Below are 25109 nucleotides of genomic sequence, written 5' to 3'. Positions count from 1 at the left end.
ATAGGTAGGGGCGTGGCCTGGTGGCCTGAATCTACATTTTGTTGCTCCGGGTGTCCCGGGGGTTGGGGGCTGCACCCGGGGACTAGTGTGTGAGCAGTGCTGGCTCCTGCACAGTGAAAGGGCATGGCCACCCAGCATGACGCCTCCCTTCTTGACCATGCTGTAATTGCAGTCGCACTGCAGTTCAGCGTGATCATAAAAAATGGTGTAGCCTCCTGCTGGTGCAGACTGTATGTGCGCGCAGGAAGCCGCCACCATTTTTGTGATCACAGCGGCTGAATGTGATGTCATACAGCCGCTGTGACCACGCCCCCTGTGTCTCCTCCGTTGCAGACCCCATTTTGAAGCCTTGCCCCCGCACCGCTCCATCCCTGACTTGGAAATGGAGTGTTGCTGACCCACCTATCCCCCCCCCCCGCCCCGATTGACAGGCAGAGGCGATCGCATTCTCTGCGGGGTGCCGCAGAAAATGCAGGCACATGCGTATGCTCTTAGCAATTTTTGCAGTTGGATCGCTTATTGTGATTGCAATCCAACCTGAATCAGGCCCTATTACCTATCACAATGCGCTGCGGGCAGTACAAAATTGGGTTAATATAGGAGAAAAACCCCCAGACCTGTGCTCCTTAACTGTACCTGGTGGCTAGTGGAGCGGCTGCCCAGTAATCAGTGTCCACGCCAGTGCGCACACGGTCCACCCCCTACGGCCACGCTCCCCTTCATCAGCGGCCTCGTGATCCGGAAGGGTGGTGTGTGTGTGACTGACCTTAGGATGAAACCGGACCCTCCGCTGCAGTGACCCAGCAACCAGGGCACGGGAGTATACAGCGCCGCTGGGAGTGATGAAGCTGCAGTAAAGATGTCTATTAGACCTAGCCTGCTGCAGCCCTTGTAGATTCTCATAAAACAAGTTCTTCTTTTCTTGTCAAAATTTATAGCTAAGAATAGGCTGCCTGAGGCAGGCCCCTGTTAAGTGGCCTGCTACTGAAGGCACCAACTACAAACTGAGCTCCCTGTTCATGGAAGCGGGGTTATAGAGGAGAATGCACTGAGCATCTTGGGAACAGTCAAAAGCTTTGAGCCGGTTGGTGCCTCAGATCAAGATCCTACTCTACACCCCAATGTGAATCCTTGTGGAGTCCAGTGTACCCCACAGAAGAAATTAATGTGTCACACCCATTGGCAGCAACCTTAGAATAGCTGCTGACGGGCACAATTGAGAAAGGAAGGGGGGGGGGGACATTTGAATCCAGCACATAAATGCAATTCAAATATGTAATTTGTACCTTCCTATTTTAAAATATAATGGATGAACCTCACCCTGTGATAACAATCTTCATGATCAAGAGATCTCATATGCAAAATAAGTATGAGTTGGGATAGGGCTGGGGAGGGTTGCTGCTCGGGCAGCCCCTCCCCCGTCAAGTTAAGGAGATTCAACTGAGGAAGCACAAGGGAACTCTCGTCTGGGGACAACAACTGCAGGGAGACCACATCTTTTCAGATGAACATGGGAGGGCGGAAGGCTGCCTAATACTGAAGCACCATCAAATATCAAACCATATGCAACATCTAGTACAAGCCTTCCTGGGGGAAGGTCTGCAGCAGACGGATTTGCATACAGTGATGTTATTCAAGCAGTGGGCCAAAGTTGGCTGGAACCCTCATCTGCATATGAAAAGAGAAAAGGGGCGTGCAGGGCATGGCGGCCTTTTGCAGTGCTTGGATGACCCCTAGTTCTCATTAAACACCCCCACCCTCCTTTGGTGTGGGGCTCATGTTGGCCATGCCCCATCCCCTGAAGCATTCAAGCTGATTTCTTGCAGCAGCTGGGCACTGTAACAGCTCCAGAGCTGTTCTGTAAGGCAAGTAAAAGGGTGTGGGCCCTGCAGCACCACCTGTAGTTTGCATTGTGCGTTGGAAGGCACAAAGTAAGCAGACGGGAGGAGAAGTCAGGATAGTGCGCAAGGGCATCCTTTTCTCTTAGTCCGTAGAGGATGCTGGGGTCACATTAAGAACCATGGGGTATAGACGGGATCCGCAAGAGACATGGGCACTTTAAGACTATCAAAGGGTGTGAACTGGCTCCTCCCTCTATGCCCCTCCTCCAGACTCCAGTTATAGGAACTGTGCCCATGGAGACGGACATTTCGAGGAAAGGATTTATTGTTAAACTAAGGTGAGCATCTTACCAGCTCACACCTTAAGCATGCCGCAGAACGTGGCATTCAACAGAACACAAGCCAACGGCATGAACAATTGCAGCAAAAAGCTGACCAGAACCATAACACAACATGTGTATAACCACAAGTAATAACTGCAGACACAGTATGGACTGGGACGGGTGCCCAGCATCCTCTACAGACTAAGAGAAAAGGATTTACCGGTAGGTATTAAAATCCTATTTTCTCATACGACCTAGAGGATGCTGGGGTCACATTAAGAACCATGGGGTTATACCAAAGCTCTTGAACGGGTGGAAGAGTGCGTACGACTCTGCAGCACCGAATGACCCAACTTGAAGTTATCATCGGCCAAGGTATCAAACTTGTAAAACTTAGCAAAAGTGTTTACTAAATAGCTGCTCGGCAAAGTTGCAATGCCGAGACTCCCCGACCAGCTGCCCAGGATGAACCCACCTTTCTAGTAGAATGGGTCTTCACCTAATTCAGTAACGGCAATCCTGCCATGGAATGAGCATGCTGAATCTTACCACAGATCCAGCGCATAATGGTCTACATGGAAGCAGGACACCCAATCCTGTTGGGAGCATACAGGACAAACAGAGCCTCTGTTTTCCTAATCTGAACCGTTCTGGTGACATAAATTTTCAAAGTTCTGACCACAGCCAGAGACTTTGACTCAACGAAGGTGTCAGTGGCCAAAGGCACCATGTGGAAAGATGAACCACCTTCGGCAGAAATTGTTGACGTGTCCTCAATTCTGCTCTATCTTCATGAAAGATCAAATAAAGGCTCTTGTGATACTGCATGGTTTGTACTGTTTTCCATGTGCTCCCAGATCTTTCAAGCAAGTAGCATGGTCAAGAAAGTTCTGTTTGAAAAGAAACAAACATTTACTGTCATTGTTATGCAAATAAACTTACATTAAAGCTAACAAGAAAGCAAACTCGTTCTGTCTTTAAACTGATAAAAGAAACCCCAATAATATGGGCATACCTCCCAACTTTGTCGGCTCGCAAAGAGGGACACACGCGCGGCGAAGTCGCGCGCGCTCCCAAAAAGGGTGTGGCCTAAGTAAAAGGGGGCGTGGCTTCGCGGGAGGACCCGCGATCGCGAGTCACGCCCCCGTTTTCGGCACTGAGCGGGCATGCCCAGCGCTCTGTGAGCCGCTGGCATGCCACCTCTCCCTCTGACTTCAGTGAATAGACGCTGTGCGCATGCGCACAGCGTCTATTCACCGCTGCTCTGCTAAGCAGGGCAGCGACAGACAGAGCCTCCCAATTGTCCTCCCCACCGCGGGACACTGCGGCCCGCAGGTGGGACAGCGGGACAGTCCCCAAAAAACGGGACTGTCCCGCGAAAATCGGGACAGTTGGGAGGTATGATATGGGGCATGCAAAAATTGAGATAAAACTCAGTTTTGCTCCTCTCCACGGAAATCTTTAGTAAAAGGCGAAAGATTTGTTCGTTCTGAAGAGAAACCAGAGCATGACCAAGATTCCACCTGTCGCCTGAGTGCCATGCCAGCAGTCCTCATTCAGATCAAAGTGAGCGCCCAATTTGAAAGAAAGCAGATTTCTCACCTGGCTTCTCCTTGCTATAAGCATGGTTTGTACTGTATTCCATGTGCTCCCAGATCTTTAAAGCAAGTAGCATGGTCAAGAAAGTTCTGTTTGAACATAAATAAACATTTACTGTCATTTCTATGCAAATGAGCTTACATTAAAGCACACTCATTCTATCTTTAAACCGGTAAAAGAAACCCCAAAAAGATGGGGCATGCAAAAATTGAGATAAAACTCGGTTTTGCTCCTCTCCACGGAAATCTTTAGTAAGAGGCGAAAGATTTGTTCGTTCTGAAGAGAAACCAGAGCATGACCAAGATTTTTATATGAAAATATGTGTTCTCCCTGCAGTTGTTGTCCCCAGATGAGAGTTCCCTTGTGCTGCCTCAGCTGAATCTCCTTTACTTGACAGAGATGTGCCTGAGCAGCGGCCCTCCCCAGCCCTATCCCAAATCATACTTATTTTGCATAGGCGATACCATGGTCATGAAGATTGTTCTCCCAGGGTGAGGTTCATTCATTGCATTTTGGGTATGCTGACCCCTGTGATTTCCCCAAATGTGGGAAACTCGACTGCATTATTTGTGGTAGTGGGGGACTGTGTTTGTGCTTTCCTCTGGTCAGCTCTGGTAAAAGTCAGATTTATTTGTCTCAGATCTTCCTCTAGCCTTGTTCTTCTTTCGAGAGTTCCCTTGTGCTGCCTCAGTTGGATCTCTTTCACTTGACAGGGGGGTGCCCGAGTAGCGACCCTCCCCAGCTCTAGCCCAACTCCTACTTACCTGCCAGGTGAGATACTATGATCATGAAGGTGCTTCTCCCAGGGCAAGGCTCACCCATTGCACTCTGGGTGTGGTGCCCCTGCGATTTCCCCAAATGTGGGAAGCTTGACTGCATAATTTGTGTTTCCCCTGGTCGGCTCTCGTATAATTCAGATCTCTTTGTCTCAGGTCTCTCTCCAGCCTAGTTTGCTGTCTGTTTCCACTTCTTTTTTCATGAGCCCCTCCCTTTTATACCCTTGTGCACTATCCTGACTTCTCCTCTTGTCTGCTTACTTTGTGCCTTCCAATGCACAATGCAAACTACTGGTAGTGCTGCAGGGCCCACACCCTTTTACTTGCCGTACAGAGCAGCTCTGGAGCTGTTACAGTGCCCAGCTGCTGCAAGAAATCAGCTTGAATGCTTCAGGGGCTGGGGCATAGCCAACATGAGCCCCACACCGAAGGAGGGTGGAGGTGTTTAATGCGAACTAGGGGTCATCCAAGCGCCGCAAAAGGCCGCTATGCCCTGCACGCCCCTTTTCTCTTTTCATATGCAGACGAGGGTTGAAGCCAACTTTGACCCACTGCTTGGATGACATCACCGTATGCAAATCCATCTGCTGCAGGCCTTCCCCCAGGAATGCTTGCACTAGTTGTTGCATTTGGTTTGTTGTTTGGGGGTGCTTCATTTTTAGGCAGCCTTCTGCCCTCCCATGTTCATCTGAAAATATGTGTTCTCCCTGCAGTTGTTGTCCCCAGATGAGAGTTCCCTTGTGCTGCCTCAGTTGAATCTCCTTTACTTGACAGAGATGTGCCTGAGCAGCGGCCCTCCCCAGCCCTATCCCAAATCATACTTATTTTGCATAGGAGATACCATGGTCATGAAGATTGTTCTCCCAGGGTGAGGTTCATTCATTGCATTCTGGGTATGCTGACCCCTGTGATTTCCCCAAATGTGGGAAACTCGACTGCATTATTTGTGGTAGTGGGGGACTGTGTTTGTGCTTTCCTCTGGTCAGCTCTGGTAAAAGTCAGATTTATTTGTCTCAGATCTTCCTCTAGCCTTGTTCTTCTTTCGAGAGTTCCCTTGTGCTGCCTCAGTTGAATCTCCTTCACTTGACAGGGGGGTACCCGAGCAGCGACCCTCCCCAGCTCTAGCCCAACTTCTACTTACCTGGCAGGTGAGATACTATGATCATGTAGGTGCTTCTCCCAGGGCAAGGCTCACCCATTGCACTCTGGGTGTGCTGCTCCTGCGATTTCCCCAAATGTGGGAAACTTGACTGCATAATTTGTGTTTCCCCTGGTCGGCTCTCGTATAATTCAGATCTCTTTGTCTCAGGTCTCTCTCCAGCCTAGTTTGCTGTCTGTTTCAACTTCTCTTTTCTTGAGCCGCTCCCTTCTATGCCCTTGCGCACTATCCTGACTTCTCCCGTCTGCTTACTTTGTGCCTTCCAATGCACAATGCAAACTACAGGTAGTGCTGCAGGGCCCACACCCTTTTACTTGCCGTTTAGAGCAGCTCTGGAGCTGTTACAGTGCCCAGCTGCTGCAAGAAATCAGCTTGAATGCTTCAGGGGCTGGGGCATAGCCAACATGAGCCCCACACCGAAGGAGGGTGGAGGTGTTTAATGCGAACTAGGGGTCATCCAAGCGCCGCAAAAGGCCGCCATGCCCTGCACGCCCCTTTTCTCTTTTCATATGCAGACGAGGGTTGAAGCCAACTTTGACCCACTGCTTGGATGACATCACCATATGCAAATCCATCTGCTGCAGGCCTTCCCCCAGGAATGCTTGTACTAGTTGTTGCATTTGGTTTGTTGTTTGGGGGTGCTTCAGTATTAGGCTGCCTTCTGCCCTCCCATGTTTATCTGAAAATATGTGTTCTCCCTGCAGTTGTTGTCCCCAGATGAGAGTTCCCTTGTGCTGCCTCAGTTGAATCTCCTTTACTTAACAGAGATGTGCCTGAGCAGCGGCCCTCCCCAGCCCTATCCCAAATCATACTTATTTTGCATAGGCGATACCATGGTCATGAAGATTGTTCTCCCAGGGTGAAGTTCATTCATTGCATTCTGGGTATGCTGACCCCTGTGATTTCCCCAAATGTGGGAAACTCAACTACATTATTTGTGGTAGTGGGGGACTGTGTTTGTGCTTTCCTCTGGACAGCTCTGGTAAAAGTCAGATTTATTTGTCTCAGATCTTCCTCTAGCCTTGTTCTTCTTTCGAGAGTTCCCTTGTGCTGCCTCAGTTGGATCTCTTTCACTTGACAGGGGGGTGCCCGAGCAGCGACCCTCCCCAGCTCTAGCCCAACTCCTACTTACTTGCCAGGTGAGATACTATGATCATGAAGGTGCTTCTCCCAGGGCAAGGCTCACCCATTGCACTCTGGGTGTGGTGCCCCTGCGATTTCCCCAAATGTGGGAAGCTTGACTGCATAATTTGTGTTTCCCCTGGTCGGCTCTCGTATAATTCAGATCTCTTTGTCTCAGGTCTCTCTCCAGCCTAGTTTGCTGTCTGTTTCCACTTCTTTTTTCATGAGCCCCTCCCTTTTATACCCTTGTGCACTATCCTGACTTCTCCTCCTGTCTGCTTACTTTGTGCCTTCCAATGCACAATGCAAACTACAGGTAGTGCTGTAGGGCCCACACCCTTTTACTTGCCGTACAGAGCAGCTCTGGAGCTGTTACAGTGCCCAGCTACTGCAAGAAATCAGCTCGAATGCTTTAGGGGCTGGGGCACAGCCAACATGAGCCCCACACCGAAGGAGGGTGGAGGTGTTTAATGTGAACTAGGGGTCATCCAAGCGCCGCAAAAGGCCGCCATGCCCTGCACGCCCCTTTTCTCTTTTCATATGCAGACGAGGGTTGAAGCCAACTTTGACCCACTGCTTGGATGACATCACCGTATGCAAATCCATCTGCTGCAGGCCTTCCCCCAGGAATGCTTGCACTAGTTGTTGCATTTGGTTTGTTGTTTGGGGGTGCTTCAGTATTAGGCAGCCTTCTGCCCTCCCATGTTCATCTGAAAATATGTGTTCTCCCTGCAGTTGTTGTCCCCAGATGAGAGTTCCCTTGTGCTGCCTCAGTTGAATCTCCTTTACTTGACAGAGATGTGCCTGAGCAGCGGCCCTCCCCAGCCCTATCCCAAATCATACTTATTTTGCATAGGAGATACCATGGTCATGAAGATTGTTCTCCCAGGGTGAGGTTCATTCATTGCATTCTGGGTATGCTGACCCCTGTGATTTCCAAAATGTGGGAAACTCGACTGCATTATTTGTGGTAGTGGGGGACTGTGTTTGTGCTTTCCTCTGGTCAGCTCTGGTAAAAGTCAGATTTCTTTGTCTCAGATCTTCCTCTAGCCTTGTTCTTCTTTCGAGAGTTTCCTTGTGCTGCCTCAGTTGGATCTCTTTCACTTGACAGAGGGGTGCCCGAGCAGCGACCCTCCCCAGCTCTAGCCCAACTCCTACTTACCTGCCAGGTGAGATACTATGATCATGAAGGTGCTTCTCCCAGGGCAAGGCTCACCCATTGCACTATGATTTCCCCAAATGTGGGAAGCTTGACTGCATAATTTGTGTTTCCCCTGGTCGGCTCTCGTATAATTCAGATCTCTTTGTCTCAGGTCTCTCTCCAGCCTAGTTTGCTGTCTGTTTCCACTTCTTTTTTCATGAGCCCCTCCCTTTTATACCCTTGTGCACTATCCTGACTTCTCCTCCTGTCTGCTTACTTTGTGCCTTCCAATGCACAATGCAAACTACAGGTAGTGCTGCAGGGCCCACACCCTTTTACTTGCCGTACAGAGCAGCTCTGGAGCTGTTACAGTGCCCAGCTGCTGCAAGAAATCAGCTTGAATGCTTCAGGGGCTGGGGCATAGCCAACATGAGCCCCACACCGAAGGAGGGTGGAGGTGTTTAATGCGAACTAGGGGTCATCCAAGCGCCGCAAAAGGCCGCCATGCCCTGCACGCCCCTTTTCTCTTTTCATATGCAGACGAGGGTTGAAGCCAACTTTGACCGACTGCTTGGATGACATCACCGTATGCAAATCCATCTGCTGCAGGCCTTCCCCCAGGAATGCTTGCACTAGTTGTTGCATTTGGTTTGTTGTTTGGGGGTGCTTCAGTATTAGGCAGCCTTCTGCCCTCCCATGTTCATCTGAAAATATGTGTTCTCCCTGCAGTTGTTGTCCCCAGATGAGAGTTCCCTTGTGCTGCCTCAGTTGAATCTCCTTTACTTGACAGAGATGTGCCTGAGCAGCGGCCCTCCCCAGCCATATCCCAAATCATACTTATTTTGCATAGGAGATACCATGGTCATGAAGATTGTTCTCCCACGGTGAGGTTCATTCATTGCATTCTGGGTATGCTGACCCCTGTGATTTCCCCAAATGTGGGAAACTCGACTGCTTTATTTGTGGTAGTGGGGGACTGTGTTTGTGCTTTCCTCTGGTCAGCTCTGGTAAAAGTCAGATTTCTTTGTCTCAGATCTTCCTTTAGCCTTGTTCTTCTTTCGAGAGTTCCCTTGTGCTGCCTCAGTTGGATCTCCTTCACTTGACAGGGGGGTACCCGAGCAGCGACCCTCCCCAGCTCTAGCCCAACTTCTACTTACCTGGCAGGTGAGATACTATGATCATGTAGGTGCTTCTCCCAGGGCAAGGCTCACCCATTGCACTCTGGGTGTGCTGCTCCTGCGATTTCCCCAAATGTGGGAAACTTGACTGCATAATTTGTGTTTCCCCTGGTCGGCTCTCGTATAATTCAGATCTCTTTGTCTCAGGTCTCTCTCCAGCCTAGTTTGCTGTCTGTTTCAACTTCTCTTTTCTTGAGCCGCTCCCTTCTATGCCCTTGCGCACTATCCTGACTTCTCCCGTCTGCTTACTTTGTGCCTTCCAATGCACAATGCAAACTACAGGTAGTGCTGCAGGGCCCACACCCTTTTACTTGCCGTTCAGAGCAGCTCTGGAGCTGTTACAGTGCCCAGCTGCTGCAATAAATCAGCTTGAATGCTTCAGGGGATGGGGCATGGCCAACATGAGCCCCACACCAAAGGAGGGTGGGGTGTTTAATGCGAACTAGGGGTCATCCAAGCACCGCAAAAGGCCGCCATGCCCTGCACGCCCCTTTTCTCTTTTCATATGCAGATGAGGGTTGAAGCCAACTTTGACCCACTGCTTGGATGACATCACCGTATGCAAATCCGTCTTCTGCAGAACTTCCCCCAGGAATGCTTGCACTAGTTGTTGCATTTGGTTTGTTGTTTGGGGGTGCTTCAGTATTAGGCAGCCTTCTGCCCTCCCATGTTCATCTGAAAATATGTGTTCTCCCTGCAGTTGTTGTCCCCAGATGAGAGTTCCCTTGTGCTGCCTCAGTTGAATCTCCTTTACTTGACAGAGATGTGCATGAGCAGCGGCCCTCCCCAGCCCTATCCCAAATCATACTTATTTTGCATAGGAGATACCATGGTCATGAAGATTACTCTCCCAGGGTGAGGTTCATTCATTGCATTCTGGGTATGCTGACCCCTGTGATTTCCCCAAATGTGGGAAACGCGACTGCTTTATTTGTTGGTAGTGGGGGACTGTGTTTGTGTTTTCCTCTGATCTCTGGTAAAAGTCAGATTTCTTTGTTTCAGATCTTCCTCTAGCCTTGTTCTTCTTTCGAGAGTTTCCTTGTGCTGCCTCAGTTGGATCTCCTTCACTTGACAGGGGGGTGCCCGAGCAGCGACCCTCCCCAGCTCTAGCCCAACTCCTACTTACCTGCCAGGTGAGATACTATGATCATGAAGGTGCTTCTCCCAGGGCAAGGCTCACCCATTGCACTCTGGGTGTGCTGCCCCTGCGATTTCCCCAAATGTGGGAAACTTGACTGCATAATTTGTGTTTCCCCTGGTCAGGTCTCGTATAATTCAGATCTCTTTGTCTCAGGTCTCTCTCCAGCCTAGTTTGCTGTCTGTTTCCACTTCTCTTTTCTTGAGCCGCTCCCTTCTATGCCCTTGCGCACTATCCTGACTTCTCCTCCTTTCTGCTTACTTTGTGCCTTCCAACGCACAATGCGAACTACAGGTAGTGCTGCAGGGCCCACACCCTTTTACTTGCCTTACAGAGCAGCTCTGGAGCTGTTACAGTGCCCAGCTGCTGCAAGAAATCAGCTTGAATGCTTCAGGGGCTGGGGCATAGCCAACATGAGCCCTACACCGAAGGAGGGTGGAGGTGTTTAATGCAAACTAGGGGTCAGCCAAGTGCCGCAAAAGGCCACCATGCCCTGCACGCCCCTTTTCTCTTTTCATATGCAGACGAGGGTTGAAGCCAACTTTGACCCACTGCTTGGATGACATCACCATATGCAAATCTATCTGCTGCAGGCCTTCCCCCAGGAATGCTTGCACTAGTTGTTGCATTTGGTTTGTTGTTTGGGGGTGCTTCAGTATTAGGCAGCCTTCTGCCCTCCCATGTTCATCTGAAAATATGTGTTCTCCCTGCAGTTGTTGTCCCCAGATGAGAGTTCCCTTGTGCTGCCTCAGTTGAATCTCCTTTACTTGACAGATGTGCCTGAGCAGCGGCCCTCCCCAGCCATATCCCAAATCATACTTATTTTGCATAGGAGATACCATTGTTATGAAGATTGTTCTCCCAGGGTGCGGTTCATTCATTGCACTCTGGGTATGCTGACCCCTGTGATTTCCCCAAATGTGGGAAACTCGACTGCATTATTTGTGGTAGTGGTGGACTGTGTTTGTGCTTTCCTCTGGTCAGCTCTGGTAAAAGTCAGATTTCTTTGTCTCAGATCTTCCTCTAGCCTTGTTCTTCTTTCGAGAGTTCCTTTGTGCTGCCTCAGTTGGATCTCCTTCACTTGACAGGGGGGTGCCCGAGCAGCGACCCTCCCCAGCTCTAGCCCAACTCCTACTTACCTGCCAGGTGAGATACTATGATCATGAAGGTGCTTCTCCCAGGGCAAGGCTCACCCATTGCACTCTGGGTGTGCTGCTCCTGCGATTTCCCCAAATGTGGGAAACTTGACTGCATAATTTGTGTTTCCCCTGGTCAGGTCTCGTATAATTCAGATCTCTTTGTCTCAGGTCTCTCTCCAGCCTAGTTTGCTGTCTGTTTCCACTTCTCTTTTCTTCAGCAGCTCCCTTCTATGCCCTTGCGCACTATCCTGACTTCTCCTCCTTTCTGCTTACTTTGTGCCTTCCAATGCACAATGCGAACTACAGGTAGTGCTGCAGGGCCCACAACCTTTTACTTGCCTTACAGAGCAGCTCTGGAGCTGTTACAGTGCCCAGCTGCTGCAAGAAATCAGCTTGAATGCTTCAGGGGCTGGGGCATAGCCAACATGAGCCCCACACCGAAGGAGGGTGGAGGTGTTTAATGCAAACTAGGGGTCAGCCAAGTGCCGCAAAAGGCCACCATGCCCTGCACGCCCCTTTTCTCTTTTCATATGCAGACGAGGGTTGAAGCCAACTTTGACCCACTGCTTGGATGACATCACCATATGCAAATCTATCTGCTGCAGGCCTTCCCCCAGGAATGCTTGCACTAGTTGTTGCATTTGGTTTGTTGTTTGGGGGTGCTTCAGTATTAGGCAGCCTTCTGCCCTCCCATGTTCATCTGAAAATATGTGTTCTCCCTGCAGTTGTTGTCCCCAGATGAGAGTTCCCTTGTGCTGCCTCAGTTGAATCTCCTTTACTTGACAGAGATGTGCCTGAGCAGCGGCCCTCCCCAGCCATATCCCAAATCATACTTATTTTGCATAGGAGATACCATTGTTATGAAGATTGTTCTCCCAGGGTGCGGTTCATTCATTGCACTCTGGGTATGCTGACCCCTGTGATTTCCCCAAATGTGGGAAACTCGACTGCATTATTTGTGGTAGTGGTGGACTGTGTTTGTGCTTTCCTCTGGTCAGCTCTGGTAAAAGTCAGATTTCTTTGTCTCAGATCTTCCTCTAGCCTTGGTCTTCTTTCGAGAGTTCCTTTGTGCTGCCTCAGTTGGATCTCCTTCACTTGACAGGGGGGTGTCCGAGCAGCGACCCTCCCCAGCTCTAGCCCAACTCCTACTTACCTGCCAGGTGAGATACTATGATCATGAAGGTGCTTCTCCCAGGGCAAGGCTCACCCATTGCACTCTGGGTGTGCTGCCCCTGCAATTTCCCCAAATGTGGGAAACTTGACTGCATAATTTGTGTTTCCCCTGGTCGGCTCTCGTATAATTCAGATCTCTTTGTCTCAGGTCTCTCTCCAGCCTAGTTTGCTGTCTGTTTCCACTTCTCTTTTCTTGAGCCCCTCCCTTCTATACCCTTGTGCACTATCCTGACTTCTCCTCCCGTCTGCTTACTTTGTGCCTTCCAATGCACAATGCAAACTACAGGTAGTGCTGCAGGGCCCACACCCTTTTACTTGCCTTACAGAGCAGCTCTGGAGCTGTTACAGTGCCCAGCTGCTGCAAGAAATCAGCTTGAATGCTTCATGGGATGGGGCATGGCCAACATGAGCCCCACACCAAAGGAGGGTGGGGGTGTTTAATGCGATCTAGGGGTCATCCAAGCAGCGCAAAAGGCCGCCATGCCCTGCACGCCCCTTTTCTCTTTTCATATGCAGATGAGGGTTGAAGCCAACTTTGACCCACTGCTTGGATAACATCACCATATGCAAATCCATCTGCTGCAGGCCTTCCCCCAGGAATGCTTGCACTAGTTGTTGCATTTGGTTTGTTGTTTGGGGGTGCTTCAGTATTAGGCAGCCTTCTGCCCTCCCATGTTCATCTGAAAATATGTGTTCTCCCTGCAGTTGTTGTCCCCAGATGAGAGTTCCCTTGTGCTGCCTCAGTTGAATTAACTTTACTTGACAGAGATGTGCCTGAGCAGCGGCCCTCCCCAGCCCTATCCCAAATCATACTTATTTTGCATAGGAGACACCATGGTCATGAAGATTGTTCACCCAGGGTGAGGTTCATTCATTGCATTCTGGGTATGCTGACCCCTGTGATTTCCCCAAATGTGGGAAACTCGCCTGCATTATTTGTGGTAGTGGGGGACTGTGTTTGTGTTTTCCGCTGGTCAGCTCTGGTAAAAGTCAGATTTCTTTGTCTCAGATCTTCCTCTAGCCTTGTTCTTCTTTCGAGAGTTCCATTGTGCTGCCTCAGTTGGATCTCCTTCACTTGACAGGGGGGTGCCCGAGCAGCGACCCTCCCCAGCTCTAGCCCAACTCCTACTTACCTGCCAGGTGAGATACTATGATCTTGAAGGTGCTTCTCCCAGGGCAAGGCTCACCCATTGCACTCTGGCTGTGCTGCCCCTGCGATTTCCCCAAATGTGGGAAACTTGACTGCATAATTTGTGTTTCCCCTGGTCGGCTCTCAATGCTCAATGCTTCATGGGATGGGGCATGGCCAACATGAGCCCCACACCGAAGGAGGGTGGAGGTGTTTAATGCGAACTAGGGGTCATCCAAGCGCCGCAAAAGGCCGCCAAGCCCTGCATAACCCTTTTCTCTTTTCATATGCAGATGAGGGTTCCAGCCAACTTTGGCCCACTGCTTGGATGACATCACCGTATGCAAATTCGTCTCCTGCAGACCTTCCCCCAGGAATACTTGTACTAGTTATTGCATATGGTTTGATATTTGATGGTGCTTCAGTATTAGGCAGCCTTCCGCCCTCCCATGTTCATCTGAAAAGATGTGGTCTCCCTGCAGTTGTTGTCCCCAGACGAGAGTTCCCTTGTGCTTCCTCAGTTGAATCTCCTTAACTTGACGGGGGAGGGGCTGCCCGAGCAGCCACCCTCCCCAGCCCTATCCCAACTCATACTTATTTTGCATATGAGATCTCTATATCATGAAGATTGTTCTCACAGGGTGAGGTTCATCCATTATATTTTAAAATAGGAAGGTTCAAATTACATATTTGAATTGCATCTATGTGCTGGATTCAAATGTCCCCCCCCCCCTTCCTTTCTCAATTGTGCCCGTCAGCAGCTATTCTAAGGTTGCTGCCAATGGGTGTGACACATTAATTTCTTCTGTGGGGTACACTGGACTCCACAAGGATTCACATTGGGGTGTAGAGTAGGATCTTGATCTGAGGCACCAACCGGCTCAAAGCTTTTGACTGTTCCCAAGATGCTCAGCGCATTCTCCTCTATAACCCCGCTTCCATGAACAGGGAGCTCAGTTTGTAGTTGTTGCCTTCAGTAGCAGGCCACTTAACAGGGGCCTGCCTCAAGCAGCCTATTCTTAGCTATTAATTTTGACAAGAAAAGAAGAACTTTTTTTATGAGAATCTACAAGGGCTGCAGCAGGCTAGGTCTAATAGACATCTTTACTGCAGCTTCATCACTCCCAGCGGCACTGTATACTCCCGTGCCCTGGTTGCTGGGTCACTGCAGCGGAGGCTCCGGTTTCTTCCTAAGGTCAGTCACACACAATGTAACACCCCGGTATAACAAGTGTGTAAACTATGTGGAACAGGTCAGGGATACCTTGATGGACTATTCCTCCTTCAGCAGCAGCTCTTCTCTATTCCTGGCAGAGAGGCAAGGTTTCCCCAGACACAAAGAAAGGCAGGCAGGGCTTTGTATGAAAGAATAAATGGTTTACCACATAACTCAGAAAAGGAACTGATTACAGTAGGGAAGGGAAAGATTTGATTCAAGCAACTTAAACACAGACACCATATACACTTTAAGTCATTACACAAATGGTAATATAACTAAATCTGAGATTAATACTATGTTGCTTAGTAATAGAAATCAACTTATGCAGACAATATTTAAGTCCCAGATAACATTGGTGTCACTGCAGGGAGTCTCTATGTGCACGTTGGGGCCCGGTTATGTTGTTACATAGTTATATGCAGCTATTGTCTTCTTTAGCTGTGAACAAAATATTGTAGCTCTGTGTAGTAAAGATGATTGTTTAAAACAAACTGGAGCTGCTTCCCATGTAAATCGCTGCATAGGTATAGTAAATATAGGATAATGTCCTTTGCAGTGGAGTAGGTTTCAGTATAAATATGGATTTATCTCACCCAGTCAATAGATGTTTCTGAGGCAGTTTCCCCTCAGATGTAGGCCAGTCAGCATTGGTATAAAGGCTTTATACTCTCCTGTCTCTGACACTTGCTGTGCACTCTCTTGGCTGAGAGTGTCATGGCGTTCTTACTTGTTAATTGCTGCACTTCCACTGCTGTATTTTGCACTACTGCTTACTCTCTCATGCAATTTTCAGCTTATTTGTCTCCCCTCTCTCAGCTGCTCATCTCTGCGTAATGGCGTCGCCAGCTCTTTCCTCACCATGGCTCCAACTGACTTCTCAAACTGCTGTTCAATTTTCTTTTAAATAAACTTTATTTAAAATGGCACAGGCAACTACACTGTTGTCAAAAATGTCCTTGTTGTTATGGGATATCACACGTGCCCCCCCCCCAAAACATGCGTGTCCTCACGCATTTTGGTTTTATCCCTATATAAACTTCTCACTATATCCAGTCACATTCATTAGTGAACACAGATTATGTCTGAAACATTAACATTTATCAACATTTTTAACATCAGTATCTGATAGGTATAATTCCTTTTGTGCTATAGTACATTAACACATGCTCCTGGAGCAATCGGTTGAAATCTGGACAGTATATGGTCTTGAAAAGTTTGTCTAGGAAACCTCAACCCCCCTGCCATGGATGAGTATTGAACTCTTTCTAAACTGTCTTTGGGACATGCTGTACAAAACTGCAGCTGACTATGGTGGTTTTCTGTTTTGCAAGCCCTAGTCTTCTTGCCTCCTTGTCGGTGACAAACCACCTTAGTCTGCTGTAAATACATTTTATGAGCCTCTTCCATTCCATCTTGGGATTCAGTATCACAGCTGGTTTGGGACAATGGATTCTGGAGAGAAAGAGGCAGCAAGGTTCTTCTTACAGAACAGGTTGGACAGTTTCGGCACCATCTCTTGATGTCTTCCCTCATTTCAACCCAAAAGAACTTTTTCCAGATGCTTGTTTCCATCCTTTTGCACCCAGGGTGACCTGACTTGTCGTGATATTCTTCAAGCACATAACAAGCACTTTGTCTTGGAATTACAAGTTGACTGATCCTATAATGAGTATTAGGATCCACACTACATCGAACCAACTGTCCTTTCTCTTCAAACAGCCTTTCTCGCTGTCTCAACAACTTCAGGAGTTCTGGCGAGGATTCTTGCCTTTGTCGCTTGGTCAGGTATTTCCCAATCTTCAGTAAGGCTTTGAGGTGTCTTATCATCTGACTTTTATCTTGCAGGTGGTCAAAACTGGTTCCTTGAATAGGTTGCTCACAGTTTCTAGAACTGGATGCTATATTATTCATGCCTAACATTGAAGCATTCTTTCGGATAATCTGGACACTGGAGATGGGCATTTCTATCATTATTTGGCTAGCCTTATTTTTTTCATGTTCCTCTCTTACAGATAATTCTGTTATCATTCTTCCCTTTTGTTTGGCTATCCCAGGTTGAAGGCCTTGTTTCTCCTGGAGCTTGTCAGTTTGAAACTCTCCTTGGAGTGCTGCTACGAGCTCCTCACAGCAGTTCCGCAACACATTCATGCCCACTATCACTGGAGGCAATCCATCATCTTGGGCAGTGGTGATGATGAAGCCTTGCTGTGGTAGCACTGTTCGTCCGATTTGAATTTCAGCTTCCGAGTATCCTTTGCAAGGGATGCAGTGCCCATTGCTTGCAATCGGGTTTATCAATGTGGAAGTTGACGGAAACATCTGTTCCTCAGTCCAATGCTGCTCAAACTGTGTTGCTTGTATTGTGGTCACTTGTGATCCAGTGTCTAAGAGAGCGGGCATTGAGACTCCATTGATGCAAACTTGAACCACCGGGCTTTGGCTAACATAACGGGTTAACCACATGAATTTGGAGTTTAAATGATCTGGCTGCTCAAATTCTCTCTTAATTTGTCCGCTTCCTTCACAGCTTTGAAAAATGGGTCGCCTTTGGGAGGCAAAGTGGTTGGAAAAAAGTGTCTCCCTGTTTCTATGTAGGTCCCATTGGGAACTGTTCAGTGGTCTCCTCTCCTGGCACCATTCCATTTCTTCATGGAGCAGTGCCTGCTGTCTCTTCAGAATCTGCAGGTCTCTGCGCATCTCTGTCACACCACGTGTCAGTTCAGCCAGCAGACTTCGTAACTCACTAGAAGAGTCAAATATGCATGTCTTTGAACATGGCACTGTCACTCCTTTTACTGTAGGTGGGTAAGTAGCTCCTTTAAAACTTGACTCCTGGGCATCAGAATTCTCTTGATACCGTGGCATCTCTGGAATAGACTCTTGTGGAACAGCCCCTGAAGTAAGACTGGAGCCTAGAACTTTAATCGCAGCCTCTTTAAAATCCAGGAATGTGCTTCCAGGCTTCTGCAATCTCAATAGTCGCAGCTGAGTTTTACAAATTCGCCCCTTGCACCTTCAGTGAACTGGTCCAATAACATTTTCTCTTTGTCATGCACTTGCTCAGGGTCTGCTTGCTGAACATCTCTGAGTGCTTCCTGCAAGCTGAGGGCATAGCCCCGTAGTGACTCTCCTGGTTGTTGCTTTCGAGCAAAGAAGTGCATTTTAAGTTCTGACACTGTCCTTGTGTCAAATGTGGTAGCAAGCCTGTTGAGGATCTGGTCCACAGTCTTCTTCTCTTCAGTAGGCCAGGAAGTAACCTCTCTAAGTGCAAGCCCTTTCAACTGTCCCATCAAGATCTCCACCTTTTGCTGCTCTTTCAGCGGGTACAGACGAAACAAAGACTGCAGTAGTATCCTCATCAGTTTATTTTTGTCAATTACCATTTTAATAATCGGGTAAAGAAAATTAAGTGGATTTTTGAAAGAAAACAATACTGTCAATATACTATTAAAACAAATTAAAATGGTAAAAGTTATTGTACTTTAAGTAAAAATAAAAGAGCAAAAATATCAATCCCAGTTTTGGATTACTTTAATTAACAAAAAAAAATGCATATAGCAGAGGATAGTTTCAATCTGCCTACCTCTGGGCTATGGACCCAGCATGCTTCCATTACAGTACTCTGCTGCACATGTAATTGCAAGAGATCCTGAAGCACTCACTCATCATGGGAAAGTACCAATGTGTTTCTTCATTGGTTGATGGAAGAAACATCTTACAAAAACTCTCCAGATTATTGACTATTTAAAGTTTTTCTTGGAAACGTTCTAGATGAATGCTTATCAGCCTTTGTCAGTATGTACTTTTGCAAAGTGTCGCTGTGGCGCAATCAGTTAGTGTGTACGGCTATTAACCAAAAGGTTGGTGGTTCAATCCCACCCAGGGACGTAATTGACCTTGTTATCAGATTTTGGTGATCTTTAAGTAGACAAGTCAAAATTTCAAAAACCCCTGTTATGGTGTAGGGTACCTGGCCTTCTCTGATGTAATCAGAGTTAGATTTGATTCAGTGATTTTATAAAAACAGCTAGGAAGCACAATTTAGCAGTGGTTTGCAGAGAAAAAGAAATATGCTGGCAAAAAAATCCAATTGAGTGATTAAACAGCTCTTCATTTTCTGGCTTTACTTTTATGCTAACAAATTTGTACTCTGAAAAGTGTCCACAAAGCCAAATATCTGATTAACATCTTTGTAGGAATGGTTTTTCACCTATTACTAAATTAAACTTGCTTCATTGGAAAGGCAGCAAGATGCATCCTCATTTCAATATCTACTGAAATAATACAGGTTGACACCAGGAAACATTAACGCCACTGCATCCTTGCTGCTTTCTCATGTGGAAGTCTGTTTAATGTGAAAACAAGGTGATATCTAATTAGCACACAGGTAAGGAATTAAGAAAATCTTTATTTAAGGGTGAAGATGTTTCTCACAAAATCGTTGCCCCAATGCATCATTGAAATTCAAGCTGGAAAGATGATTTTAATACATCACTTGTACATTTTGTATTGCTCTTCTGGTGACAATGTAGTTTGTTTTTGTCAATTACCATTTTAATAATCGGGTAAAGAAAATTAAGTGGATTTTTGAAAGAAAACAATACTGTCAATATACTATTAAAACAAATTAAAATGGTAAAAGTTATTGTACTTTAAGTAAAAATAAAAGCTAAAATATCAATCCCAGTTTTGGATTACTTTAATGAACAAAAAAAAATGCATATAGCAAAGGATAGTTTCAATCTGCCTACCTCTGGGTTATGGACCCAGCATGCTTCCATTACAGTACTCTGCTGCACATGTAAGTGCAAGAGATCCTGAAGCACTCACTCATCATGCGAAAGTACCAATGTGTTTCTTCATTGGTTGCTGGAAGAAACATCTTACAAAAACTCTCCAGATTATTGACTTTTTAAAGTTTTTCTAGGAAACGTTCTAGATGAATGCTTATTAGTCTTTGTCAGTATTTACTTTTTGCAAAGTGTCTCTGTGGCGCAATCGGTTAGTGTGTTCAGCTATTAATCAAAAGGTTGGTGGTTCAATCCCACCCAGGGACGTGATTGACCTTGTGATCAGATTTTGGTGATATTTAAGTAGACAAGTCAAAATTGCAAACCCCCTCTTATGGTGTAGGGTACCTGGCCTTCTCTGATGTAATCAGAGTTAGATTTAATTAAGTGATTTTATAAAAAAAACAGCTAGGAAGCACAATTTAGCAGTGGGTTGCAGAGAAAAAGAAAAATGCTGGCAGAAAAATCCAATTGAGTGATTAAACAGCTCTTCATTTTCTGGCTTTATTTTTATGATAACAAATTTGTTCTCTGAAAAGTGTCCACAAAGCCAAGTATCTGATTAACATCTTTGTAGGGATGGTTTTTCACCTATTACTAAATTAAACTTGCTTCATTGGAAAGGCAGCAAGATGTATCCTCATTTCAATATCTACGGAAATAATACAGGTTGACACCATGAAACATTAACGCCACTGCATCTTTGCTGTTTTCTCATGTGGAAGTCTGTTTAATGTGAAAACAAGGTGATCTCTAATTAGCACACAGGTAAGGAATTAAGAAAATCTTTATTTAAGGGTGAAGATGTTTCTCACAAAATCGTTGCCCCAATGCATCATTGAAATCCAAGCTGGAAAGATGATTTTAATATATTACTTGAACATTTTATATTGCTCTTCTGGTGATAATGTAGTTTGTTTTTGTCAATTACCATTTTAATAATCGGGTAAAGAAAATTAAGTGGATTTTTGAAAGAAAACAATACTGTCAATATACTATTAAAACAAATTAAAATGGTAAAAGTTATTGTACTTTAAGTAAAAATAAAAGAGCAAAAATATCAATCCCAGTTTTGGATTACTTTAATTAACAAAAAAAAAATGCATATAGCAGAGGATAGTTTCAATCTGCCTACCTCTGGGTTATGGACCCAGCATGCTTCCATTACAGTACTCTGCTGCACATGTAAGTGCAAGAGATCCTGAAGCACTCACTCATCATGGGAAAGTACCAATGTGTTTCTTCATTGGTTGATGGAAGAAACATCTTACAAAAACTCTCCACATTATTGACTTTTTAAAATGTTTCTAGGAATCGTTCTAGATGAATGCTTATTAGCCTTTGTCAGTATGGACTTTTGCAAAGTGTTGCTGTGGCGCAATCAGTTACTGTGTAAGGCTAATAACCAAAAGGTTGGTGGTTCAATCCCACCCAGGGACGTAATTGACCTTGTTATCAGATTTTGGTGATCTTTATGTAGACAAGTCAAAATTTCAAACCCCCTCTTATGGTGTAGGGTACCTGGCCTTCTCTGATGTAATCAGAGTTAGATTTGATTCAGTGATTTTATAAAAACAGCTAGGAAGCACAATTTAGCAGTGGGTTGCAGAGAAAAAGAAATATGCTGGCAAAAAAATCCAATTGAGTGATTAAACAGCTCTTCATTTTCTGGCTTTATTTTTATGCTAACCAATTTGTTCTCTGAAAAGTGTCCACAAAGCCAAGTTTCTGATTAACACCTTTGTAGGGATGGTTTTTCACCTATTACTAAATTAAACTTGCTTCATTGGAAAGGCTGCAAGATGCATCCTCATTTGAATATCTACTGAAATAATACAGGTTGACACCAGGAAACATTAACGCCACTGCATCCTTGCTGCTTTCTCATGTGGAAGTCTGTTTAATGTGAAAACAAGGTGATATCTAATTAGCACACAGGTAAGGAATTAAGAAAATCTTTATTTAAGGGTGAAGATGTTTCTCACAAAATCGTTGCCCCAATGCATCATTGAAATTCAAGCTGGAAAGATTATTTTAATATATCACTTGTACATTTTGTATTGCTCTTCTGGTGACAATGTAGTTTGTTTTTGTCAATTACCATTTTAATAATCGGGTAAAGAAAATTAAGTGGATTTTTGAAAGAAAACAATACTGTCAATATACTATTAAAACAAATTAAAATGGTAAAAGTTATTGTACTTTAAGTAAAAATAAAAGCTAAAATATCAATCCCAGTTTTGGATTACTTTAATGAACAAAAAAAAATGCATATAGCAAAGGATAGTTTCAATCTGCCTACCTCTGGGTTATGGACCCAGCATGCTTCCATTACAGTACTCTGCTGCACATGTAAGTGCAAGAGATCCTGAAGCACTCACTCATCATGCGAAAGTACCAATGTGTTTCTTCATTGGTTGCTGGAAGAAACATCTTACAAAAACTCTCCAGATTATTGACTTTTTAAAGTTTTTCTAGGAAACGTTCTAGATGAATGCTTATTAGTCTTTGTCAGTATTTACTTTTTGCAAAGTGTCTCTGTGGCGCAATCGGTTAGTGTGTTCAGCTATTAATCAAAAGGTTGGTGGTTCAATCCCACCCAGGGACGTGATTGACCTTGTGATCAGATTTTGGTGATATTTAAGTAGACAAGTCAAAATTGCAAACCCCCTCTTATGGTGTAGGGTACCTGGCCTTCTCTGATGTAATCAGAGTTAGATTTAATTAAGTGATTTTATAAAAAAAAACAGCTAGGAAGCACAATTTAGCAGTGGGTTGCAGAGAAAAAGAAAAATGCTGGCAGAAAAATCCAATTGAGTGATTAAACAGCTCTTCATTTTCTGGCTTTATTTTTATGATAACAAATTTGTTCTCTGAAAAGTGTCCACAAAGCCAAGTTTCTGATTAACACCTTTGTAGGGATGGTTTTTCACCTATTACTAAATTAAACTTGCTTCATTGGAAAGGCTGCAAGATGCATCCTCATTTGAATATCTACTGAAATAATACAGGTTGACACCAGGAAACATTAACGCCACTGCATCCTTGCTGCTTTCTCATGTGGAAGTCTGTTTAATGTGAAAACAAGGTGATATCTAATTAGCACACAGGTAAGGAATTAAGAAAATCTTTATTTAAGGGTGAAGATGTTTCTCACAAAATCGTTGCCCCAATGCATCATTGAAATTCAAGCTGGAAAGATGATTTTAATACATCACTTGTACATTTTGTATTGCTCTTCTGGTGACAATGTAGTTTGTTTTTGTCAATTACCATTTTAATAATCGGGTAAAGAAAATTAAGTGGATTTTTGAAAGAAAACAATACTGTCAATATACTATTAAAACAAATTAAAATGGTAAAAGTTATTGTACTTTAAGTAAAAATAAAAGCTAAAATATCAATCCCAGTTTTGGATTACTTTAATGAACAAAAAAAAATGCATATAGCAAAGGATAGTTTCAATCTGCCTACCTCTGGGTTATGGACCCAGCATGCTTCCATTACAGTACTCTGCTGCACATGTAAGTGCAAGAGATCCTGAAGCACTCACTCATCATGCGAAAGTACCAATGTGTTTCTTCATTGGTTGCTGGAAGAAACATCTTACAAAAACTCTCCAGATTATTGACTTTTTAAAGTTTTTCTAGGAAACGTTCTAGATGAATGCTTATTAGTCTTTGTCAGTATTTACTTTTTGCAAAGTGTCTCTGTGGCGCAATCGGTTAGTGTGTTCAGCTATTAATCAAAAGGTTGGTGGTTCAATCCCACCCAGGGACGTGATTGACCTTGTGATCAGATTTTGGTGATATTTAAGTAGACAAGTCAAAATTGCAAACCCCCTCTTATGGTGTAGGGTACCTGGCCTTCTCTGATGTAATCAGAGTTAGATTTAATTAAGTGATTTTATAAAAAAAACAGCTAGGAAGCACAATTTAGCAGTGGGTTGCAGAGAAAAAGAAAAATGCTGGCAGAAAAATCCAATTGAGTGATTAAACAGCTCTTCATTTTCTGGCTTTATTTTTATGATAACAAATTTGTTCTCTGAAAAGTGTCCACAAAGCCAAGTATCTGATTAACATCTTTGTAGGGATGGTTTTTCACCTATTACTAAATTAAACTTGCTTCATTGGAAAGGCAGCAAGATGTATCCTCATTTCAATATCTACGGAAATAATACAGGTTGACACCATGAAACATTATTGCCACTGCATCTTTGCTGTTTTCTCATGTGGAAGTCTGTTTAATGTGAAAACAAGGTGATCTCTAATTAGCACACAGGTAAGGAATTAAGAAAATCTTTATTTAAGGGTGAAGATGTTTCTCACAAAATCGTTGCCCCAATGCATCATTGAAATCCAAGCTGGAAAGATGATTTTAATATATTACTTGAACATTTTATATTGCTCTTCTGGTGATAATGTAGTTTGTTTTTGTCAATTACCATTTTAATAATCGGGTAAAGAAAATTAAGTGGATTTTTGAAAGAAAACAATACTGTCAATATACTATTAAAACAAATTAAAATGGTAAAAGTTATTGTACTTTAAGTAAAAATAAAAGAGCAAAAATATCAATCCCAGTTTTGGATTACTTTAATTAACAAAAAAAAAATGCATATAGCAGAGGATAGTTTCAATCTGCCTACCTCTGGGTTATGGACCCAGCATGCTTCCATTACAGTACTCTGCTGCACATGTAAGTGCAAGAGATCCTGAAGCACTCACTCATCATGGGAAAGTACCAATGTGTTTCTTCATTGGTTGATGGAAGAAACATCTTACAAAAACTCTCCACATTATTGACTTTTTAAAATGTTTCTAGGAATCGTTCTAGATGAATGCTTATTAGCCTTTGTCAGTATGGTCTTTTGCAAAGTGTTGCTGTGGTGCAATCAGTTACTGCGTAAGGCTATTAACCAAAAGGTTGGTGGTTCAATCCCACCCAGGGACGTAATTGACCTTGTTATCAGATTTTGGTGATCTTTATGTAGACAAGTCAAAATTTCGAAAACCCCTGTTATGGTGTAGGGTACCTGGCCTTCTCTGATGTAATCAGAGTTAGATTTGATTCAGTGATTTTATAAAAACAGCTAGGAAGCACAATTTAGCAGTGGGTTGCAGAGAAAAAGAAATATGCTGGCAAAAAAATCCAATTGAGTGATTAAATAGCTCTTCATTTTCTGGCTTTATTTTTATGCTAACAAATTTGTTCTCTGAAAAGTGTCCACAAAGCCAAGTATCTGATTAACATCTTTGTAGGGATGGTTTTTCACCTATTACTAAATTAAACTTGCTTCATTGGAAAGGCAGCAAGGTGCATCCTCATTTCAATATCTACTGAAATAATACAGGTTGACACCAGGAAACATTAACGCCACTG

At 44.8% G+C, this 25109-nt stretch overlaps 18 non-coding genes and 1 pseudogene across 18 annotated transcripts; 17 read left to right on the top strand and 2 right to left on the bottom strand.

The window, feature by feature from the left end:
- Window positions 1-3560: 3560 nt before the first annotated feature.
- LOC135049155 (U5 spliceosomal RNA) lies at window positions 3561-3673 on the bottom strand. The gene has a single exon (XR_010240922.1). It is a non-coding gene; the product is annotated as a U5 spliceosomal RNA (small nuclear RNA).
- A 270-nt stretch (window positions 3674-3943) lies between these two features.
- On the bottom strand, window positions 3944-4059 carry LOC135049098 (U5 spliceosomal RNA). Its single transcript, XR_010240866.1, has one exon. It is a non-coding gene; the product is annotated as a U5 spliceosomal RNA (small nuclear RNA).
- A 144-nt stretch (window positions 4060-4203) lies between these two features.
- Window positions 4204-4367, top strand: LOC135049199 (U1 spliceosomal RNA). Its single transcript, XR_010240966.1, has one exon. It is a non-coding gene; the product is annotated as a U1 spliceosomal RNA (small nuclear RNA).
- Window positions 4368-4519: 152 nt separating this feature from the next.
- Window positions 4520-4682, top strand: LOC135049594 (U1 spliceosomal RNA). Its single transcript, XR_010241329.1, has one exon. It is a non-coding gene; the product is annotated as a U1 spliceosomal RNA (small nuclear RNA).
- A 674-nt stretch (window positions 4683-5356) lies between these two features.
- LOC135049290 (U1 spliceosomal RNA) lies at window positions 5357-5520 on the top strand. Its single transcript, XR_010241052.1, has one exon. It is a non-coding gene; the product is annotated as a U1 spliceosomal RNA (small nuclear RNA).
- A 152-nt stretch (window positions 5521-5672) lies between these two features.
- Window positions 5673-5835, top strand: LOC135049374 (U1 spliceosomal RNA). Its single transcript, XR_010241133.1, has one exon. It is a non-coding gene; the product is annotated as a U1 spliceosomal RNA (small nuclear RNA).
- A 671-nt stretch (window positions 5836-6506) lies between these two features.
- LOC135049258 (U1 spliceosomal RNA) lies at window positions 6507-6670 on the top strand. Its single transcript, XR_010241023.1, has one exon. It is a non-coding gene; the product is annotated as a U1 spliceosomal RNA (small nuclear RNA).
- A 152-nt stretch (window positions 6671-6822) lies between these two features.
- Window positions 6823-6985, top strand: LOC135049610 (U1 spliceosomal RNA). Its single transcript, XR_010241341.1, has one exon. It is a non-coding gene; the product is annotated as a U1 spliceosomal RNA (small nuclear RNA).
- Window positions 6986-7659: 674 nt separating this feature from the next.
- LOC135049251 (U1 spliceosomal RNA) lies at window positions 7660-7822 on the top strand. Its single transcript, XR_010241016.1, has one exon. It is a non-coding gene; the product is annotated as a U1 spliceosomal RNA (small nuclear RNA).
- Window positions 7823-8794: 972 nt separating this feature from the next.
- On the top strand, window positions 8795-8958 carry LOC135049260 (U1 spliceosomal RNA). The gene has a single exon (XR_010241025.1). It is a non-coding gene; the product is annotated as a U1 spliceosomal RNA (small nuclear RNA).
- A 152-nt stretch (window positions 8959-9110) lies between these two features.
- Window positions 9111-9273, top strand: LOC135049373 (U1 spliceosomal RNA). Its single transcript, XR_010241132.1, has one exon. It is a non-coding gene; the product is annotated as a U1 spliceosomal RNA (small nuclear RNA).
- Window positions 9274-9943: 670 nt separating this feature from the next.
- LOC135049458 (U1 spliceosomal RNA) lies at window positions 9944-10108 on the top strand. The gene has a single exon (XR_010241211.1). It is a non-coding gene; the product is annotated as a U1 spliceosomal RNA (small nuclear RNA).
- A 149-nt stretch (window positions 10109-10257) lies between these two features.
- LOC135049437 (U1 spliceosomal RNA) lies at window positions 10258-10420 on the top strand. The gene has a single exon (XR_010241191.1). It is a non-coding gene; the product is annotated as a U1 spliceosomal RNA (small nuclear RNA).
- A 672-nt stretch (window positions 10421-11092) lies between these two features.
- Window positions 11093-11256, top strand: LOC135049268 (U1 spliceosomal RNA). The gene has a single exon (XR_010241032.1). It is a non-coding gene; the product is annotated as a U1 spliceosomal RNA (small nuclear RNA).
- A 152-nt stretch (window positions 11257-11408) lies between these two features.
- LOC135049455 (U1 spliceosomal RNA) lies at window positions 11409-11571 on the top strand. The gene has a single exon (XR_010241208.1). It is a non-coding gene; the product is annotated as a U1 spliceosomal RNA (small nuclear RNA).
- A 674-nt stretch (window positions 11572-12245) lies between these two features.
- LOC135049267 (U1 spliceosomal RNA) lies at window positions 12246-12409 on the top strand. Its single transcript, XR_010241031.1, has one exon. It is a non-coding gene; the product is annotated as a U1 spliceosomal RNA (small nuclear RNA).
- A 152-nt stretch (window positions 12410-12561) lies between these two features.
- Window positions 12562-12724, top strand: LOC135049401 (U1 spliceosomal RNA). Its single transcript, XR_010241158.1, has one exon. It is a non-coding gene; the product is annotated as a U1 spliceosomal RNA (small nuclear RNA).
- A 674-nt stretch (window positions 12725-13398) lies between these two features.
- LOC135049350 (U1 spliceosomal RNA) lies at window positions 13399-13562 on the top strand. Its single transcript, XR_010241110.1, has one exon. It is a non-coding gene; the product is annotated as a U1 spliceosomal RNA (small nuclear RNA).
- Window positions 13563-13714: 152 nt separating this feature from the next.
- LOC135049607 (U1 spliceosomal RNA) lies at window positions 13715-13856 on the top strand (annotated as a pseudogene).
- Window positions 13857-25109: the final 11253 nt, after the last annotated feature.

Source organism: Pseudophryne corroboree, unplaced genomic scaffold (assembly GCF_028390025.1).
Source record: "Pseudophryne corroboree isolate aPseCor3 unplaced genomic scaffold, aPseCor3.hap2 scaffold_99, whole genome shotgun sequence".
NCBI classification, from domain to species: domain Eukaryota; kingdom Metazoa; phylum Chordata; class Amphibia; order Anura; family Myobatrachidae; genus Pseudophryne; species Pseudophryne corroboree.
The sequence above is the reverse complement of the archived record's forward strand: the minus strand, read 5'-3'. Positions and strand labels throughout refer to the sequence as shown.